Raw genomic sequence first — 22517 nt, 5'->3', positions numbered from 1 at the left:
GACCCGGACTGAACGCCCTTCGTGCGGTGGTCTCTACGTACCACTTGCTCATGCGGTTCCCCACGGCGGTCGGGATCGGGGAGGTCCGAGGCGACCAACCGACCGCACGGCAATGTTTCCTAGCGACCCTCAAAGGGAAGAAGCCCGCAGAAGCCCTAAGCGTCGAGTCCCTTGATGCCAGAGACGAGGTGGCCTTGCGGCAGGGGGAGCCGGCCGAGGGTGTGGTCGAAGTTCCCCTCGAGGAAGGCCGCCGGGACCGGGTGGTCCGGGTCGGCGCCAATCTCAACCCGGGAGCTCGGGCCCGGTTGGTGGAATTCCTCCGAGCCAATGCCGATGTATTTGCCTGGTCGGCGGCCGATGTACCTGGGATCGATCCGGAGGTCATTTCTCACGCCCTCAACATCGACCCGACCCACCGGCCAGTGAAGCAGAAGAAGAGACACTGTGCCACGGATCGGATCCGGGTGGTCGACCAGGAGGTAGACAAACTCTTGGAGGCAGGATTCATAAGGGAGGTGAGTTACCCCGAGTGGCTGGCAAATGTTGTACTTGTCCGGAAGGCGAGCGGGAAGTGGAGGATGTGCGTCGACTATACCGACCTGAACAAGGCGTGCCCTAAGGATAGCTTCCCGCTTCCGCGGATAGACCAACTGGTCGACGCGACTACCGGATATCAGCTGCTGTCTTTCATGGACGCCTTCTCCGGTTACAACCAGATAATGATGGCCCCACAGGACGAGGAGAAAACTGCCTTTATAACGGACCGGGGGCTGTACTGCTACAAGGTAATGCCCTTCGGTCTGAAGAACGCTGGCGCCACTTACCAGCGCCTTGTCAACAAAATCTTCAAAGAGCAAATCGGCCGGAACATGGAGGTGTACGTGGATGATATGCTGGTGAAGAGCCGCCAGGCAGACCAGCACATCGTGGATCTGGAGGAGACTTTCACCACCTTGCGGAAGTTTCGCATGAAGCTGAACCCAGCGAAGTGCGCCTTTGGCGCTTCGGCCGGGAGGTTCCTCGGTTTCATTGTCAACCAGCGGGGTATCGAAGCCAACCCGGACAAAATCAAGGCTATCCAAGGTATGTCCCCTCCGACCAAAGTGAAGGAGGTTCAGGAGCTCGCTGGAAGGGTCGCCGCGCTCGGACGATTTGTGGCAAAATCGGCCGAACGCTGCCAACCATTCTTCAAGGTGTTAAAATGCCCGAAAGACTTCCTCTGGACGGCCGAATGTCAAGCAGCGTTCGACCAGCTCAAGGAATACCTGGCGTCTCCTCCCCTGCTATCCAAGCCGCTGGAAGGGGAGATGCTCTACCTCTATCTGGCGGTCTCCCCAACCGCGGTCAGTGCGGTGCTGGTTCGGGAAGAGGCGAAGCTCCAGAAGCCTGTGTACTACATCAGCCGGGTCCTACGGGACGCCGAGACGCGGTATACGAAGGCTGAAAAGATCGCCTTCGCGCTGCTGACCGCGACCAGGAGGCTCCGCCCCTATTTCCAGGCCCATTCTGTCACCCTCTTAACTGATCAACCGTTACGACAGATCCTCAGCAACCCCGAGAATGCGGAACGGCTGGTGAAGTGGGCAGTAGAACTCGGTGAGTTCGACATCCGCTACCAGCCTCGACCCGCCATCAAGGCCCAGGTGCTCGCGGACTTCCTCGCTGAGTGCACGGTGCAGGAGGCGGAACCTAGACCGCCGGAAACGCCCAGCCTCGACCTCCCGACCTGGACGCTTCACATCGATGGGTCGTCGAACCCCGAGGGCGGAGGGGCCGGGCTGGTCCTTACCAGTCCTGATGGAGTGATAGCCGAGTATGCCTTGAGGTTTGGATTTCCAGTTACCAACAACGAGGCGGAATACGAGGCCCTAGTCGCAGGACTCAAACTCACCGGGGAGCTCGGCATCCGGTGTTTGAAGGTCTTCACCGACGGAAATGCGACGCCTGCCAGCGCCACGCCAACGTCCAGAGAGTCCCTTCTGTCCCCTTGGCACCAATCACCGCACCCTGGCCCTTCGCACAGTGGGGAATGGATATCCTCGGACCATTCCCCGTCGCTTCAGCCCAGCGGAAATTCTTGATTGTTGCAATCGACTACTTCACCAAGTGGGTGGAGGCAGAGCCGCTGGCCACTATCACGGAGGCACAAGTCCGGAAGTTCGTGAAGAAAAACATCATTGTCCGATTTGGGGTACCTCGGGTCCTCATCTCGGATAATGGTCGACAGTTCGACAACAAGCATTTCCGTGACTTCTGCGAGGAGTTCGGGATCGAGCATCGATTCACATCTGTGTCGCATCCCCAAACCAACGGTGAGGCCGAGGTGACAAACCGGACAATCCTCCAAGGAATTAAGGCGCGAATCGGTCGGACGGGGCAAGCTTGGGTCGAAGAACTCGAGAACGTCCTTCGAGCATATCGGACCACGCATCGGACCCCTACCGGGGAGACGCCTTTCAGCCTAACCTATGGCACGGAAGCGGTTGTCCCCGTGGAGCTCGGACTCCCCTCGCCCCGGGTGGCTGCGCACCGACCCGAGGCCAATTCGGAGCAACTCCGAGGGAACCTGGACCTCTTGGAAGAAGCGAGGGAAATGGCGCAGGTTCGGATGACGATGTATCAGCAGAGGGTGGCCCGATATTATAACTCCAAGGTCCGACCAAAACTTTTCAGAATCGGAGATCTGGTGCTAAGGCGAGCCAAAGCATCTCAACCCACAGAAGGTGGAAAGCTGGCGCCAAATTGGGAAGGCCCGTATAGGGTTCGCTGGGTAAACCGACCTGGCTCCTACCAGTTGGAGGCCCTAGATGGTCGAGAAATTCCAAGGAGCTGGAATTCCGCTAACCTACGGGTGTATTACCAGTAGAAAGACAAAGCCAGAAAGACAGTTCAAAAAATGTATAGTCCTTTTCATCTCAATAATTCCTGGTTACAATGGCGTGTTCGTGTGATTACAAAGAATTCCCAGAGGGGAATTGGGAGTAAAGAAAGTAAGGAAGAGGTGGGGACTCCGTTAAGCTGAAGATCTGGGATCCCGAACCCTCCATCCGAAGCAGCTGCAATCCCATCGGGCGTGGGTGCTTCCCCCCGGAGGCGCCATCGACGCCTCACGCAAAAGACGAAGAGCCGGCACGGACGAAGAAGAAGTTCGCACTGCTTCTAGAGGAACGCCACATCCAAGGGATATTCCGGTCCTCCCCAGGAGAAGGGGAGGAAAGGAATACAAGGGAGAAGAGCGCGAGGAGGCGCGATCCCGGATGAAGCGTCTAGCGCAGAGCTCAATCGGGAGGTGGGATTGAAAAGAGGGGGGACGTGATCCCGGATGAAACGCCTAGAGCGGAGTTCCACCGGAGAGAATCTCCCTGTTGATCCCAGATGAAACGACTAGTTGGCGGAAGTTGCGAGGGGCGCGCCTCCCGTTCCTCCGGCGGGGGTTTCCCAGCCACGCGCCGGAGAGGAGGTCCACGATCCATGGCAACCTGAACAGCTCCGGCTTGGCAGGCTCCACCGCACCTGCGCTTATATTTATAGCCAAACTGTGGCCCCCTGGTCGTTCCAATGCGGGTGGCTCCAATAAATGCGGGCACATCGAATCAGGAGCCGTTCCGGCTCTCGAGGACACTCCGGGCGGCGTGTATCCCGCGGCCCACATATCTCCGCACGCGTCCAGGCCGCATCCGCCTCGAAGAACGCGCGTATCGCGGCCGCTTAACTGGCACTCCTCGCAAGCAGCAACTGGCCGGTCCGATTTCCCAGGTAACGCCTCAATTAGCATTTAATGGCCTTCTGGTGTTCCCCAGGCGACGCTTCGAGAGGAGGAGAAACACGATCGCAGCTGGCCACGGAGAAACCCCGTCGAGCGGCAAGTGATAGGCGCGCGACCAACGAGCGGAATTCCCCGAGGCTCGGTCCTCGGATGCCAGGCTAACGCGATGATCATCCCGGGAGCAGACTAGCCTGAAGCCCCGACCGGTCGCCTCGGCTTGCGCCAGCCTTGGCCGACCAACGAGCGGAATTCCCCGAGGCTCGGCCCTCGGATGCCAGGCTAACCCGATGATCATCCCGGGAGCAGACTAGCCTGAAGCCCCGACCGGTCGCCTCGGCTTGCGCCAGCCTTGGCCGACCAACGAGCGGAATTTCCCGAGGCTCGGTCCTCGGATGCCAGGCTAACCCGATGATCATCCCGGAAGCAGACTAGCCTGAAGCCCCGACCGGTCGCGTCAGCTTGCGCCAGCCTTGGCCGACCAACGAGCGGAATTCCCCGAGGCTCGGCCCTCGGATGCCAGGCTAACCCGATGATCATTCCGGGAGCAGACTAGCCTGAAGCCCCGACCGGTCGCCTCGGCTTGTGCCAGCCTTGGCCGACCAACGAGCGGAATTCTCCGAGGCTCGGTCCTCGGATGCCAGGCTAACCCGATGATCATCCCGGGAGCAGACTAGCCTGAAGCCCCGACCGGTCGCCTCGGCTTGCGCCAGCCTTGGCCGACCAACGAGCGGAATTTCCCGAGGCTCGGCCCTCGGATGCCAGGCTAACCCGATGATCATCCCGGGAGCAGACTAGCCTGAAGCCCCGACCGGTCGCCTCGGCTTGCGCCAGCCTTGGCCGACCAACGAGCGGAATTCTCCGAGGCTCGGCCCTCGGATGCCAGGCTAACCCGATGATCATCCCGGGAGCAAACTAGCCTGAAGCCCCGACCGGTCGCCTCGGCTTGCGCCAGCCTTGGCCGACCAGCGGAAGAATTTTCTGAGGCCTAACCCTCGGATGCCTGGCCTAGCGCCGGAAGAATTTCCTGAGGCCTAACCCTCGGATGCCTGGCCTAGCGCCGGAAGAATTTTCTGAGGCCTAACCCTCGGATGCCCGGCCTAGCGCCGGAAGAATTTCCTGAGGCCTAACCCTCGGATGCCTGGCCTAGCGCCGGAAGAATTTCCTGAGGCCTAGCCCTCGGATGCCTGGCCTAGCGCCCGAAGAATTTTCTGAGGCCTAACCCTCGGATGCCTGGCCTAGCGCCGGAAGAACTTCAAGAGTCAGGAGTCGGCGAGGCGCTACCAGGAGTTAAAAAGAGGAAGGACGAAAGTGAAATGAGGAAACACTTTGTTTGCATTAACTTTCGTTGCATCAGGGTCGAGACCCATACAACGTGGCAAAACGCCAACATACAAAGAAAAGAACGAAGAAAAGTATAGAGAGTCAGCTTGGAGGAACCCCTGGGTCGGGAACGGCGAGCGCGTCCGCGAAGGGTAGGGAGACGGTTGGAGAATCGGCAGGCAATGGCATCGGAGGGGAGTCGAGGAGGGAGACCCCACTCAGGTCAATTCCGGGGTATTTAGCGGACACCCTTGCCAGGCCTTCATCGAAGCCTAAGGCAAAGGAGTTGGACCCCGCGTCCGACATGTCACGGATGAACTCCGCGGACTGACGATAGGCCTGTATCGCCTGACGCCCGATTTCTGCGCTCTTCTCGGCCAGCGCCGCCTCCGCTCGCTCCGTAATCTGAGCTTTCGCTTCCATGACCTTCGCCACAATCCGGTCGTCCGCCTCGGAGGAGACCCTCAGCAGATCGGCCCGAGCCTCCATGTGCTTCGCCTCGGCAGCGACGCGAACAGCCTCAGCCTCCTCCAGGCGCGAATGAAGCTCCTGGTTGCTCGCACGAGTCCCCTCGAAGGCCGACTCCAATTCCGCCAGCTTGGCTTCAAGAGATCGGGTTCGGTTCCGGGCGTTGTCGGCCGACTGCTGGGCCTTCTCCCACCTCTTCCGGAAGTCGGCAGCCTTCCGGGACTGCTTTTCGGCCCGCTCCTCCGCCTTCCTGATCTCGCCTTCGAGACCCGAGGCAACCTTGAGTTGCTCCTGAGCCTCCAACAGTTGCCTCTCGAGGGCGGCGAAGCCGAGTGCCCGCTCTTCGGCCACCTGGAGCCTCGTCTCGAGGTCCCTGGTCGTCCTCCCCGCCGCAGCCTGGCCTCCCTCCTCTACAGCTTTCAGTCGGCTCTCGGCCCTCGCCAGAAGCCTCGCCTGTTCCTCGTGGCTCTCCTCCAGGCGGATCATGTATTGGGCGAGCTAAGAGGTAGGAAAAATGAGAGCGTCAGACGGGGATCAATAGAGCCTATAAATGACGAAAGCGACCAAAAGAACACTCACCGACATGAGACAGACGCAACTGGCAGCTCCAACTTCAGGGATACCCATCTGCCGAACCTGCCTACGGTCCCCCTCCAGCAGCACCGTCTCGACGAGGTTTCGGGCGCCGGCGAAAGTGAAGGCCGACCCCGACTTCGCCCCGGAGCCGGATGGTGGTTCTGTAGCCTTACCCTTACCCATCGCTTGGGGGAGAGTCATGCCGACCGTGCTCGGGGTGGGGGCCGCGCCAGAAATCGACAGGGTCCCGCTCGGCCGGGGCCTCGGCGCACCCCTCCTTCCCGTACCATCTGAAGCCGACCGAGTCGAAGGCCGGGCTGGGGACCGACCGCGTCCGACCCAGCCGTCTCGGGCGCGCCCGGATGACACCTCCAGAAAAACGGTAGTCTCATCACCGGAGGGCTGATGCGGCGTCAACTGTCGGTCCGAGCCCGCGGCGTCCCCCTGATCGGTGGGCCCGGACCCGTCTGTCGGCGTCGGAGTCGCCTGCTGACGGGGCTTCTTCGCCGGTGGGACCCCGCTCGGAGGAGTCCGTTTCTTCCTCCGGACCGCTTCCAGTAGGAACGCCCTACTAACAGCCATTGCCTTGTCCGACTGCATGACGTCGTCGATTTCTGCAAAAAGGACGAGATGGTTAGAAACCGAGAAACTGATGGAAAGAAGAAATGAAAGAGGAGAAAAGAGCTAAAAAGAAGAAGTGGTGGCGGGCTCACGGTCGGCGGGGACCGAGCTCAGACCGACGTTCACCAAGGCATCCTCGAAAATAAGGCGAGCCACCGGGGGGAGCCGGCCCTCGGCAACCAACCCCCTCAAGACGGCGACGCCATCGGACTCCTCCCTTGACAACCTCGATAGGCCGATTGGGGACTTCATCGGCGTCTCCCAGGTTGTCCCGATTCCCCAAGAGGGATCTACGTCGATGAAAAAGAAACGCTCCTTCCAGCCATAAATGGAGGAAGGAGCCTCCTTGACGAGGCCGCACCCTCGCCGCGCCGCAAAGCACCACCACCCTCTGTCCCGGGGGTGGCCGTTCAGGCCGTAGCATTCCCAAAAGACATTCAGGGTGGCGGGAACCTCGTGCATGCGGCAGAGAACCTGGAAGGCCGTCAGGGTACGCCATGAGTTCGGCACCAGTTGCGTCGGCGCCACTCTTAAACCTCGAAGCACCTGCACGACTAAGTCCGAGGGGGGAAAGCGGAACCCAGCCCGAAGGATGTCCTCATTGATGGCGACCTTCCCTGGAGGAGGATGGGACATCCTCTCCTCAGGCCCCGGGAGCGTAACGTTGCAGGCTTCGGGAAGGTGGTACCGGGCCACGAACCTATCTAGGTCTTCGGGGACCAGCTCCGACTGAATGCGGTCCGCTCTTACTTCGTCCATCCCTAACGGCCAGAGAATCTACGGTCAGGACGGGGTCAAGAGGGGAGAAGGGACCGGAACGACTGGGGTACACTAATACGAAAGGAGAAAGTACGGAGAGCCCTAAATTGAAGAATGGGGCAACTCACCGGAAGGGAAGGAAGAACGGCTCCGAGAGCGTCAAAAGAGGAGCGAACGAACAGTCCGACAGCAACGGCAGCAGCACAAGGGAGAAACTCGAGGATGCTTGTGGAGAGAAAGGCGGACGGGGAGGGCCCCCGGTTAAATAGGTGGAAAGGCGGGTGACGCCAGAGGACGCCTGGCTGCCGAAGGATCGTTCGCGCCCCAAAGGCGAATCGACGCCATTAAGGAAGGATGTCCGCCGAAATCCGCAGACTGCCAGATCAGCGACAACCGCCATACGCCATAAAGAAGGCGGGGAGCTCGGAGCGCGCGCGCCTTTCCGAGGGATGGCGGCAATCTCGAGGCGTCACTCCCTTCACCCGTTCCCCTCCTGGTTCCAGGCTCGGAAGTGGGGGGTTACTGTTACGGAAAAACTTAGCCACCATGCCCCACGTGACCGGCACGCGCGCCCAGGAAGACTACGGCTGCCCCTTGATCCAGCAATCCGACCTCGGGTCGGATATCTTCGGCTCCGCAGCCCGACCCCGAGTCGGCTGCCCCTTGATCCAGCAATCCGACCTCGGGTCGGATATCTTCGGCTCCGCAGCCCGACCCCGAGTCGGCTGCCCCATGATCCAGCAATCCGACCTCGGGTCGGCAATCTCTTGACAATAACAGACTGTTCCCCTGAGGCACGCCGCGGCCCCCTGCTCCACTACTCCCTGCAACGGCCGAATCCGGCGCTGCCCCACGATCCCCTGTAACAGCCGTACAAAGCAGAGCTCCACTACGCCCTGCCATGGCCGTACTCGGCGCTGCCCCACGACGCCCTGTAACGGCCACGTCAGTGGCAACCCCATCGTGCCACACGATGACCAATCCCCAGAAAAACCCCCCAGCTTGATATATATGGGGCTGGGGGGGGAAGGGGGAGGGTAAGCAAGATTTTTCAGAGTATTATCTTACCTGCTACCTCTTCTTCTCCTTCGATCTCCCCTAACTTGATCGTCGGAGGGCCCCCACTACCCCAGTGGTGGTGCGAGGCTTGCTTGCAGGTCTCCCGGCGGAAGGCGGAGCGCAACCGAAGTAATTCCAAGGGAACCCCATTCACACCGCTGTGCCAATCGTTCTCGGTTTGGACCCCCAGCAACAGTAAGCAATTTTCACATCCATCTGCCATATCTCATAATCATGATAAGCTGCAATGGCAAGCAACGTTCGAATGGACTTTTGCATGGCTACCTGTGAAAAAGTATCTTGATAGTCAATGCCTTCGCGCTGACTATAACCTTTTGCCACCAACCTTGCCTTATAGGTCTCTATCTTGCCATCCGAACCCATTTTCCTTTTGTAGATCTATTTACACCCAATAGTTACTATACCTTCAGGTGGATCTACTAAGGTCCATACTTGGTTGGAATGCATGGAGTCTATTTCTGACTTCATCGCAACCATCCATTTTTCAGAGTCGATGTCTTACATCGCTTCGTTGTAGGTCTTGGGATCATTACTATGATCTCTTTCTCCCATGAGGAACTCTTCCTCTATTTCCTCTTTTAGCATACCTAAGTATCTTTCAGGAGGATGGGAGATCCTATTGGATCTACGAAGTGGACGAGGTTCTTCATGTATTGGCTCAATGTGAATTGGTTCACTAGGCTCAATTGCTCGTTGCTCTTCAGAGACTTTCTCTTCGAGCTCAATTTTTCTCCTACTGCCTCTATTAAGGATAAACTGTTTTTCCAAAAAGATGGCATGTCGGCTCCCAAACACTTTGTGATCTTCTAGGATGTAAAAATTGTATCCTAACGACTCTTTAGGATATCTAATGAAACGAGCACCAATTATCCTAGACTCTAACTTGTCTGCCTGTTGTTGCTTGACTTGGGCTGGACATCCCCAAATCTTGAGATAACCAAGACTTGATTTCTTACCATGCCATATCTCATACGGTGTGGTAAGAATGGACTTAGAGGAAACTCTATTCAATATATAGATAGCTGTAAGTAGGGCATCTCTCCACAAGAATAAGGGTAAGTCAGTGAAGCTCATTATGGATCTGACCATATCCAATAGGGTCCGATTCCTCCTTTCTGACACTCCGTTGAGTTGAGGTATTCCAGAAGGTGTCCATTGTGAAACTATACCATTTTGTTTGAGATAATCATGAAACTCTCCACTAAGATATTCTCCTCCTCGATCTGATCGAAGAACCTTAATGAGTTTCCCTGTCTGTTTTTCTACTTCAAATCTGAATTCTTTGAACCTTTCAAATGCTTCAGATTTATGTCTCATAAGATAGACATAACCATACCGTGAGAAATTATTGGTAAAAGTAATAAAGTAGAAAAATTGACCCCTAACCTGCACATCAAATGGGCCACACACATCAGTGTGTACTAGGATAAGTATTTCAGTGGACCTCTCCCCATGTCCTACAAAGGGTAATTTGGCCATTTTTCCTTGAAGGCAGGATTCACAAATTGGATATGACTCAGAAGTCAATGAACTCAAAAGCTCATGTTTCTCCAATTTGTTAATTCTATCTTCTCCTATATGACCAAGTCTGAGGTGCCATAAATACTTTTGATTTATCTCATCTCTAGATCTTTTTGATCCTATGGTACTCACTGTATGCTCAGATACGTTCACGGATACATCCATATGTAAGTGATAGAGACCGCAATCATAAAACTACGTCCAAACAGTTTATTTCGTAAATAAATAGAAACGTAGTCTTTATTGAAATTGAATTCATAATGTTCCTGTGCTAGACAAGATACAGAAATCAGATTTCTGTTAACACTAGGTATAAAATAACAATCTCTAAGTATCAAACTAAATCCTGACGGTAAATGCAAAGGGAATGTGCTCACAGCAACAGCAGCAACTCTTGCTCCATTGCCAACCCTTAGGGTTACCGTACCTTCCGTAAGCCTTCTACTTTTTTTTAGACCCTGCATGGTAGTGCACAAGTGAACACTAGAACCAGAGTCTATAACCCAACTGGAAATAGAAGAAACCGTTAGATTAGTTTCAATGATGAGCATATTAGACATACCTTCAGAAGGCATGCCACCCTTCTTGCTCTTTATGTTTCCCATGTAGATAAGACAGTTCCTCTTCCAATGGCCGTCTTCATTGCAATGGAAACATTTTTCTTTGGGTTCGGCCTTCTTCTTAGAAACTTCCTTCTTCAGCTTTTTCTCGGTCTTCTGCTTCTTCGCAGGCTTCTTCTTCTTCTCAGTAGACTTTCTCTTGGAAGTAGAAGCTAGCTCAGCAGCGAGAACTGTGCCCCTTGAACCTTTCAAGGCTCCCTCAGTTGTCACCAACATATTCAACAATTCAAGTTTGGTGCATTCAATTTTATTCATATGGTAGTTTACAATAAACTGCCCATATGAAGATGGCAACGATTGTAGGATCAAATCCGTTTGCAAATCCTTGTGCATGGTCATGCCAAGCTTCTCAAGCTCCTCAAGATCCTTGATCATGGTCAAACCATGTTCATGGACGGACTGCCCATCACGCATCTTAGCTTTGAAGAGCCACTTGGACACTTCAAATCTTGCTGCACGACTCTGTTCACCATACAACTCTTGTAGGTGATTAAGTATATCCTTAGCAGTCTTCATGCTCTCATGCTGGCATTGCAATTCGTTGGACATGGATGCCAAAATATAGCACCTAACCTTATTGTCATCATCCAACCATTTTGCATGCGTCTCACGCTGCTCATTAGTTGCATGGGTTGGTAACACCGGGAGTTCATGGTCAAGAAGCTATCTTTTCGCAACTCAAGACAATCTTCAACTTGCGGAGCCAATCTTTATAGTTTGGTCCGGTCAACCTATTGTTATCTAGAATTCGAACTATCAGGTTGGAAGCCATTGACATCTGCAGAGAGTAAAGATTCTAATTAGAAATTTGTATTTGACATTAATTTATTTTAGGAACTTTTAAAACAAAATTGGATCAAATCCTTCCACTATTTCTCGAATCTCTCACATTTCCCTGGTAAAGATACGGAAACCTGGGACTTAGGGTTTCGAGTGGGGTGCTGTGGTCCCATCAATCTACATGTCATCTCACCTAACAGTTATTGGAGATACATAGAAGATGAGTGTACAACTCTTGTACAATGCTTCGTAAGCATATTGAGCTAACCTGGTCTCCAAGTCATAAGGACCTCACCTAACAGTTATTGGATCCGTTCCTTGGTTAAGTCAGACCCACCGTATATCCCGCGAAAATAAAGCTGTGATTGGGTCCTCACCTAACAGTTATTGGAGCCCAACCCCACCTTTATCCCACAACATCTCATGTTAATAGAGAGGTCCAATCCCCCGATGCAACTAGCCCACTGTATCCAGCCGAGACTAATCACCACCGGAAAGATCTTAGCAACTCTACTACGGTGGAAGACCAATCAACTTAATATTGGGTAATTAGATCTTAGTGATTCCAACTTTGAGCTTTCCATAGGAGGTAATCGATTAATTGGCCAAGTAAGTAGGTGGAAGGCTCCCCTTACTCAGAGAGTAAGGCCCTAATTAAGTAACCACTTTTGAGCTTGCCTAGACACCAATTAGATCAATTAATCAAATATGGCTAGCTCAATGTATCGTTCACTCTTGATTGATTTAGGGAGGTTTTAGGTCTCTTGGAATTTACATCTAATGTAACTATCTACCCCATACCATATATCATTCGATTTACATCTTATATAAATGTCACATTGGTTCAGGTTTACATCCTATGTAATTATGAAATCCTTTCATATATTATGTGATTACATCTTATGTAAATGACATAATTGTTTCAGTTTACATCTTATGTAAATGTCCTATTGTTTAAGGGTTTTATTTACATCTCATGCAAATAAATTTTTGTTTAACTAATACATACATCTCATGCATACATTATTTTAAACATAACCTTAAACAAGTATGAACATTCTGATTACCATATGCATCTCATGTATATTTTCAGATCTAAAATTTTAAACCTATTATGCTATTCTCTGGATTTCAGATCATGCATTACTTGATTTAAAACATTGTAATCTAATTGCAATTCTAAAATAATTTGCAAGATCATAGCAAATAAAAATCTGCATGCTGAAAATTTCAGCAACCTGAAATTTCAGCACGTAGAAAATTCAGCAAGCATAATTCCTTTAAAAATCAGATTAAAAATGTGGTAATAAATGCTTAGGTCCTAATCATGCTTCTTAGAACCATGGCTCTGATACCACTGCTGAGTTATGCCCCGTTCGATACGACATTCACAGCGGAATTTGAACGGAATGTCGTTCATCGCATGAACGCACCTCGGATCGTAGAATTCAAAAATTTTTCTGGATCCAAATCCAGAAGATCTTTGAATTCATTAGGAAGGGGAGATTAGGATCTGAAGAAGGTTGATTAAGATTCATAAAACTAAAACTAAAATCAGAAGAAATTAATTTGAAGATCTCATCTTCAAAAATTTTGCAGGTGAAGAACACCGCAGCCTGATGATCTATCTAGGTTCCTGTTTGAGCCACACAATTGTCCGGCCTCCACAAGTATCCACACGAGGATCTAATCATCTAAGATAGGGTCTTACCGGAGTGCTAGCTCCTTGCAAAGACCTCTCATGACTATCATATAGATTAGAAGATAAAAATCTGCAACATACCTCCTTAAAGAAGAACCCTTTCTTCTTCAACCTTCCTTGCGATGGAGGAAGAGGAAGGAGGAACCTTGCACGTGGATCTTTCTTGCTTTGCTACCGTGGAAGAAAGAGGAGGATGAAGTCCCCTTGCTGCCGTGGAGAAGGAGGAAGAAAGAAGAGGAGGCGTGGAGAGGAAGAGGAGAGAATTCATTCATAACTTCTCCCTTGCTACCCTTTTATAGATTGGGTTTAGGGCTCCTCCTAATCTTATTAGGAGTATGGGACTATAACCCACCCTTGGATTAATGCCAAATGTCCAATCTTTGTGCTCATAGATGCATGACATGTGTCTATTTAATCAATTGATTAATTTTCTAATCACATTAGGATTCCTAATCTCATTAGGAGAATTAATTGATTTGGGAGCATGCATCCTACGACGCCATGGGGACTTTAAAGTCCGCATAGTGTGAACATGACTTAAGTCATATTCATCCTACGACGATATATGGTCTTTAAAATCCGCACAAACCTTGGTTTAATCAAATTGACCCAATCATGAATCCAAATCAATTTGGGTCGAACCCAATTTGATTTGGCTCATTAAATCAGCCCAATTACAATCCAATTGCAATCAATTCTACTTAATTCTTCTTCCATTAACTCACTAACACTTAGTGGGTTAATTCAATCACCAATCATATTGATGATTGATTTCTATTATAATTTTAAATCATAATTAATGATAATCTGACTAATTAAATTCTCTATGTGTGTGACCCCGTAGGTTCTATTCTGACTGGTAGTGAGAAATATTGAGATCTCCATCTTAATATCACTGAAACTTCTTTCAATGGACTGAAACGATTTTAGTTCTACTCTTAGGATTCACTGATCACCAAGTGAATGCCTTCGAGTCTCACAATCCACTAGTAACACCTAGCAGTATATGGTGGCAACCCAGCAGAATGGAATATCTGAACCTCTTGGTGCAGTTAGCGTATGATACAGTCTCTCTATCATGGATCCCGATGTGACGGAGGTTATGGATATCTCGTCAAACCCCATCGTCTGTCATATGTCAAATTTATATGACTTCCAGTTCGAGATATGGAAAACTCTTTTTTCAAAGTACCTGGTCAGGAATTTATCAAACTCAGTCTCATAAATCACATAGGATCACTCCTAATCTATCAAGGTCGATAGATCCCATCTAGATGCAATCCTATTCCAAAATGAACCTACTGCAGCCAACTCGCACTACAAGGACCCAAATGACTAGGGCCCAAGTTCACATGCTCGTCAAACTACAGCAATCTCACAGTGAATAGCTGAGGCATCGCAGGTCAAAGAACTAGTCATACAACTGCAGCATAAGTAGTCACTGACGAGTGGATAGACATCCATGTGACTACTATCTTTTGTCATGCTCAGTATCTTGTTCTCTAACAAGTACTTGTATAATCACTCCAGTGTCTCTATATCGTGGACTCGAGAATCGTCCATTTGACTAAGTGATCTGTGCACTAATCTCAGCGGATTGATCACCGTCCCTCGTGATGGATCCATCGATCAGGAGCATTTAGAAATTAATCCCTAATGACACATGCCTCAAATTCTCAAATCCTTGAAATTATGTGTCATCATGTATTAATTTCTTGGACGATTCATGGACACATACAAACATGAATGAAAAATAAATTGCCCAATCTTATTTATTAATAAGTGTCAAATTACAAATTTATACCCCAGATTACAAATATGCGTCAGCCACGTTGGCTTCTAGGGCATACTTCTAACAGAGTCGACCCCAAGTATGCTTGAGCCGACCCCAGGAGTGGAGCCGACCCCAAAGAACCTTGAGTCGACCCCAGCCTTAAGCTTCAAGAAAAACAACTCTCTGGAATTTACGGAGAGGGCCGACCCCAAGCTTCCTTAAACCGACCCCAGATGGAGCCGACCCCAGGAATACTTGAGTCGACCCCAATGGAGCTGACCCCAACTGAACATGAGCCGACCCTAACGATATATGCTCAAAAATCATGTCTCTGAAATTTCTGAGAGGGTCGACCCCACGATAGCTTGAGTCGACCCCAAGAAAGGTTAAGTCGACCCCAGTGAAAGTAGCTGAAAATGTAAGTTTCTGTGGTTCCTGAGAAGGTCGACCCCAGAGGAAGTTGAGTCGATCCCAACTCTGATGAACAGTAAGTTGAGTCGACCCTAGGAAAGTTTGGGTCGACCCCAGTGTTCGTCCTTTCCTGTCCACCTAAAAATATGCTAGACAGATCGTTGTTAGAACCGACGAACAAAAGTTAAATTTAAATTCTACTCTTACCTTTCCTACTCGAAGAATAGCGGTTGTAAGAGGTCGATCCACAGGGAGGCGATTGGAGTTGCATAAAAATTAGAACGTTCACTCGGATTCGAAATCGATTTTTGAATAACAAAAGAAAAACATTATGTTGAGGATGTTGAATATTTTCTAATTGAAACTAACAGAAAGAAAGGTACTTAGATTCGAAAAGCATTTATTTAATTAATCAAAAAAGAGTTTTGGCATAAATTAAAATGGATGAAAATAAGAAGATTGAAGCGAACACAAATTGCATGAAGGAAGATTTAATTGTATTGCATAAAAAGAAAAATTACAGAAGTTGAAGAACGGAACTTAAAAATACAGAAATTAAAAACAATAGAAATTAAAGCTTTAACATAAATTGGATGAAAATAGTGCTAGGAAAATTGCAGACTGGAATATAGATTGCATAAAATAAATTTATGGATTGCATAAAAGGATAAGTGCTTACAAGAGTAAGAAAGAAAAGAAAAATATAAAAAATAAAATAAAATATAAAGAACAAGGAACAAGTAACTCGGTTAAACACTTAAACAAAAGAAGAAAAAAAACATTAAAATAGAATTTCTTTCTTTCTTCTTCTCGGAAAACAGGGCCTCCCCTGTTTTTTTTTTTTCTTTGTGGACCGAAGCAGGGAGGAGCCTTCTTCTTCCTTGGACCCGCCGACCACCAGCCTTGGACCCGCCGGCCACTCGCCTCCCAGCTCCTCTGTTTCTTGGCCTCCACCGAGCACTCTCCTTCCCTCTGCCTGCCTTCTTCACCTCTTCTTATAGCCCTTGGAGATGCCGTGAATATGGAAGGCGATCTGGGCATTTTCACCGCGTGAAGAACGCGGTTGCTGGGACGAGGAGGAGAATGCGGATCCGGACTTGCTTCTTCGGGCCATGCTGGAATCATTGCGGAAGGAAGAAGATCTTGATGTGTGATCGCTGGGAACGTCGATCACGGAAAAGGAGGATGATGCGGGATCGACGGGAGGACACCATTCACGGACGCGGTGCTTGGGGTTGCTAAAAATCCCCTGCTAATTCGCTGCTGTGGCTGGAAGAAGAGGAGATGGGGATGCTGCTTGGATCGCGGAGATGAAAGAAGGAGCAAGAGGTGTGGGATGCTGGGAATGGAAGGTGATCCGTGGCTGGGGCACTGCGGGAGGAAGAAATGGAAGGGAGCTGGGAGGACGCGGTGAATTCTTTCTTCTTCCCTTCTTTCGCACGGGATCTCGGGAGGAAGGAGAGGGCGGTGATGCACTGCGGACGGCTGGAGTGGAATGCGGAAGAGAAGATCACGGAAGAGCTTGAGATGCGGATGGGCTAGAGACGCAGGCTTCCTTCTTTGGTGTTGCTGGCACGGTCACTTGGCTTGCATCCTGGCTGGAGCTGGGAGGAATCGCGGAGATGATGGCGTTGAAGATGCGGACGCGGGCGGCTTGGATCATGGGAGAGGCATTCATGGCTTGGATGCGCCGTGGAAGATGGATACGGACGGGAGATGGCTTGCTAAAAATGGACGCCAGGGGACTCTTGGGCTGCTGGGATTTGGATCACGGGTCACCTGTTCTGACTGGAGGTCAATTGCAAGTTTCAAGTCATGGGTCACCCGACCTCATAGTTATGATATGACCAAATTAGATTTGCCCAAAAATTCTTTTCCAAAAGCACAAATAAAATGGACCCGATTCAGACCCGACCCTGACGCGGACCCGACTCGATCTTCAACCGGGTCGAATCTGGGAAGGGATCCTTCTTTAGTGAAATTTGAACTCAATGTGCATTTTATTTCTAATTTATGAAAATATGTGCCAAATCCAAATATAATATTAATCCAGTGAATTTATCATTATCGGTTAGCAATAATACTAATTTAGGTGACATGTGGGTTGCACTTTTGTGCTCTCATCACACCCCCCAACTAGCTTATTGCTAGTCTCTAGCAATTTAGTGCGAAAATGATAAAATAAGAGTGCAAAAGTGTAATTTATTATATAAATATACTAAGATAAATACTCATTTTCGTAGAGCATTACGATTGCACTTAGCACGTGCAACAAGCCGTTAAACCCCTAGGTTACCCTAGTGGACGAGTGTTGTCTCGTGAGGGTTTGCAGTGAAGTTACCCACAAACTTCAATCCCAAAATAAAATTTGGTTTGTGAAATAAAAGTCTTATTTCAAGTACATAACTGATAAGAATTTCAAAAGCACACAAGGTTTTAATTACTAAGTAGCCCAATTTCTAGGTTAGTATGCAATTTAAGTTGAAGTCATTAGGTTTTCCGTTAGGGAGTTGTAAGACTTATTTATACTTGAGTGCTCAGTGAAGTTTGGACCATGCACAAGCTAAGATTTTGGATCTCCAAAATATCGCTAATATTAGTAGTTTCCAAGAATTGGTCGGACAAGACCTATTTGCTGATTCAAAATCATCTTTTCTGTAGGATTTCGAGAGCTGTGGATGTTTACTTTAATACCTCATGGGCTTTATCTGTAATATTCCAGTTTACTCGAATTTTTGCAACGACGGCTTTCACACTATTGTCTTTCTTAAGGTCAAAATACAATTTTTTTTTAACTTTTTTTTTTCTTTTTTTTTTTTCTTTTTTTTTTTTTTGAGAATGTTTATATTGTGCACTTTTACTCCGGTGATGATTCCTCCATGTAGCGAGCAATTAGTCGACAATTCTCACACCAGTTGGCATGAGGTGTCGGGCATCAAGACTCCCCTACGGACCTATGCTCGGGTTCCTCATCACAAGCCCGCTGACCTTTGATAATAGGTAGCCCTTTTCGATGTACCTGACTAAATCCACCAAATAGTTTTTTTTTTTTGGATCAGAAAAAGATGGTTCATCAGGATTCGAGGTTGTTACCATATTCTCAACACAATGTCGAACCTATACCTTAGAAAATGCAGGCCAGATGTGTTTTGAAATTCAAAGCACTAATTAGCTTACAACTCACTAAAAGGAACTTAATAACAAGAACTCACTTTGCACGACTTCCAACTAGTCATTGGGCTCTTAGATTCTATATACCTTGTGTGTTGTAGTTTTTTTTTTATAAATTAATTTTTTTTTTATAAAATTCCAAATGCTTAAAAATACCCCCAAACCTAAATCTAACATTGTCCTCAATGTTAAAGAAAATTTAAAGCAGTAAGAGGACAGAGGAGAAGTTACCTGATATGGATGGGTAAATTGAAAGTTGGGGCAAAATCCCCCAAACCTGCATGTTAGTAATTTTTTGAACTTTTTTTTTTAAATAAAAGATATTTACATGTTGGGTTGCCTCCCAAGAGCGCTAAGTTTTATGTCTTCAGCCAGACAAAATGTAAATCTCCTTTTTTTTTCAACCATTATCTAAGAATGGTTTTGGAAAAGTCCAATGAAGAACAGTCGGCTGATGACGATCTATGCTCATAAGGAGAACAGAACTAAGAGGCGCATGCTTGATCCCTTCCTCGGAATGGGCAAGGTAAGCTTCTAAAGGGTCCTTATTATAAGTTTGTAAGAAAGTCTCTTGAACCGGACTTTCAATCATGTCAACTTCATTGATTTCTTTGTCGTCTGGTGGTTGTTTACTTATGTTGAAGACATTAAGCTCGACTTTCATGTTGCCAAAAGATAACTTCAGCATCCCATTTCGACAGTTGATCACAGCATTTGCTGTGGCTAAGAAAGGTCTACCTAAAATTATAGGTGTGTGACTGTCTGGATGTATTGCAGGTTCAGTCTCAAGGATAACGAAGTACACAGGATAGTAAAACTCATTTACTTTCACTATTACATCCTCTACAATCCCCTTGGGGTACTTCACTGTCCTATCTGCTAAGGAAAGGGTAATATTTGTAGGCTTTAATTCCTCCAAACCTAATTTTTGGTACACATAGTAGGGAAGTAGGTTTACAATGGCTCCTAAATCTAATAGAGCTCTTTGGATGATCGTCTCTCCTATTTTTATTTCAATAGTTGGGCAACCAGGGTCTTTGAATTTCGGGGCAATCTGTTGTTGAATGAGAGATGAGGCTTGTGCAGCCATAACAGCTTGCCTAGGAATACTTGTTTTTCTTTTGACCGTGGTGAGGTCTTTCAAGAATTTTGTATAGGAGGGAATTTGTCTTATGGCATCGAGAAAAGGTATATTTATTTGAACAGTTTTAAAGACTTCCATGATTTCATCAAAATTAGATTGTTTCTTGGAGTCCTGAAGTCTACTGGGAAAAGGAACCTTGGGTTTGTATGTTTCTATGGGTTCTTCCCTTTCTTCCGGTTTGTCCTGTTCTTGACCCCTCTTCTGAATAGGGTTCTTATCGGATTCAGTTTTATTTTCTTTTTCATTTTCAGGAAGTTGGACTTTATTGTCCACTTGCTTGCCAGACCTTAAAGTGGTAATTGCCTGGACTTCATAGGTCGGATTTCCATTAGAATTGATTTGATACTGACCTATCTGACCTTGATTTTGTTGTCTACTAGGGTTAGGTACTGGTTGACTAGGTAGTTCACCTTTCTTCCTATCCCCTAAGAGTTAGCTATTTGGCTCAGACTAACCTCAAGTTTTGCAATTGCTTGCGCATGGAATTGGTTAGTCTGGGCTTAGGCTGTATTGGTCTGTTGTTGTTGCTTGATAAAATCTTGTTGTTGTTTCATCATATTAGCCATCATGGTTTCTAATTGTGAAGGTTGCTGTGGGATAGGGGCATTATAAAGCGGTACAGATGGAACCAAAGGTTGGTTCATTTGTGGTGGACCTATCCTGGGGAAGTTGTTCTGAAAACCTAGTGGACCACCTTGATGCTGAATAGGTTCATTTTGCTTATATGAGAAATTTGGGTGGAACCTATTATCAGGATGGTAAACTGGGCTGAACGAGTTGGGAGTGGGCTTCTTAAAGGCACTATATGAATTTAGAGCATTTGCTTGCTCAGCCTTAATGTTGGGTAAACTAGGACAACACTCCACTAGATGCTCAGAACTATTACACAAGATACATAAACTATGTGACTCGTGATCCACTTTCATGATGGGATTTAACTCTTTATATGAACTCGAGCTAGTGGAAATAGTGAAAGTATCAAACTTTTTGCTTAAGTTGTTCATTCCAGTCACCAGATTGGACATGACATTTTTGAGTTCTGGGTCTGCTTTCATTTCATAATTACCTGGTTTTCTAGACCCGAACTCATCTCTATTTACTTCCTCACCATAGCTACTCCAATTTTGGACGTTCTCGGCTAAGTCAACAAGAAATTCATAGGCTTGATCCGGGGTTTGGTCCATGAACCTACCTTTGTGCATGGACTCGATCATGTTTCTATGTGCCGGAGGTAGTCCTTTATAAAAGAAATGTACTAGATCAGCCTTGTCAAGCCCATGGTGCGGGCACTTGACCAAAAGATCATGGAATCTTTCCCAAAGTTGGGAAAATTCCTCTGATTTTCCTCTAAAAGTTCTTATGGCATCCTTAATTTTTTCAGTCTTTACCATAGGATAGAACTTAGCCATGAACTTCTTAGATAGTTGTTCCCATGATGTGATGGAATTTGAAGCAAGGGAATATAGCCATGCAGCGGCACGATCCTCTAAAGTCATGGGAAACAACCTTAATTTAATAACCTCTTCATCTAAGTTTTGATTTCTAAACGTTTGACAGATTGTCAAAAATTTGTTTAGATGAATATAGGGTTGTTCACTCTCGAACCCATGAAACTTGGGTAACATGTTTATTGTTGCAGCCCGAATTTCAAATTGGGCTGCATTATTAATTGGTAATACTATGCAAGTAGGGGGACTAGCGGATGCGGGTGCAAACAATTCATTCAGGGTTCTAATATGTTCACCCATTGTAGAGATCGACGGTTGGTTTATAGTTCGCAGGTTGTGATGAAAAGTTCTATCAATCTCAGGATCAAATGGGGTTAACTTATCCCTTAATGACCTTCTACCATGCATACATTATCACAACTTAATTAGATTTGACTCCTACAATGAATGAAATCCTAAAAGAAGAGAAGGGCTAGACACAGATGACCACAACCAACACCACACAACAATTTAACCCTATTAGTCTTAGAACTAAGTGAGGTTTAGTAGCTTCTTAAATCTAGTTGCACAGAGATGTATCAGGTTAAAAAGTTCCTGAAATTCTCTCCTAGATTAGACAGCTCCTAATCTCCCTTTCAGATTAAGCTTGAGCTTACCAGTTAAGCAATCCAGTAATCAGTGACCAGAAAAGTCCCGGGGTGTGTGGTGGTGCCAGAAGGGATACACCAATACCACAATACCCGTAACAGTTCTCACTGTTGTAAAACTTTCCTAGACATCACCAATTACTAAATCCTCACTGGAGTGGCTTTCAGCCGCTTCTTTCCAAGAGCCTAATTGAGCTCGAAAACCCTAAGGCCAATGTCTAATTTGATTTTAATTTAATTTGGCTTAGGATAAGTATGCAAGATAGTGATTTTTGGGCTAAGGACAGGTAATGACTTCCCGACCTTATCTTTTTAATGGGTTTTGCCCTTAAATTATTTTATGCAAATACTTAATACTAAATGCAGCAAATAATCAATGTTTTTTTTTCAAAGTTTATGCAATATCATTAGGTTGTATTGATTAAATGAGCAAGCAAATTTTTTTTTTTACTTTTTTATTTTTTTTATATATATTTACTATTTTCTTAATTTTTTTTATATTTAAATTTTTATATAGCAATAACTTGAATGTAAACTAAAACTAATCCTTATACGTCAGTCAATCTCCGAATGCCCGTTGAATAAGCTCTGGAGATTACTCCGTGAGGAGTCCCAATAGAGGTATGATAACCTCGGAGGATTGCACCCTATCAATTACTAGCAAAAATAATAATTTTTTTATATTTTTTTTGATTTAATTAAAAATTTT

This window comes from Phoenix dactylifera, chromosome 13, assembly GCF_051530095.1.
Source record: "Phoenix dactylifera cultivar Ajwa chromosome 13, Ajwa_hap1_PhDact_Kaust_v1.1, whole genome shotgun sequence".
Lineage (NCBI taxonomy): Eukaryota > Viridiplantae > Streptophyta > Magnoliopsida > Arecales > Arecaceae > Phoenix > Phoenix dactylifera.
The sequence above is the reverse complement of the archived record's forward strand: the minus strand, read 5'-3'. Positions refer to the sequence as shown.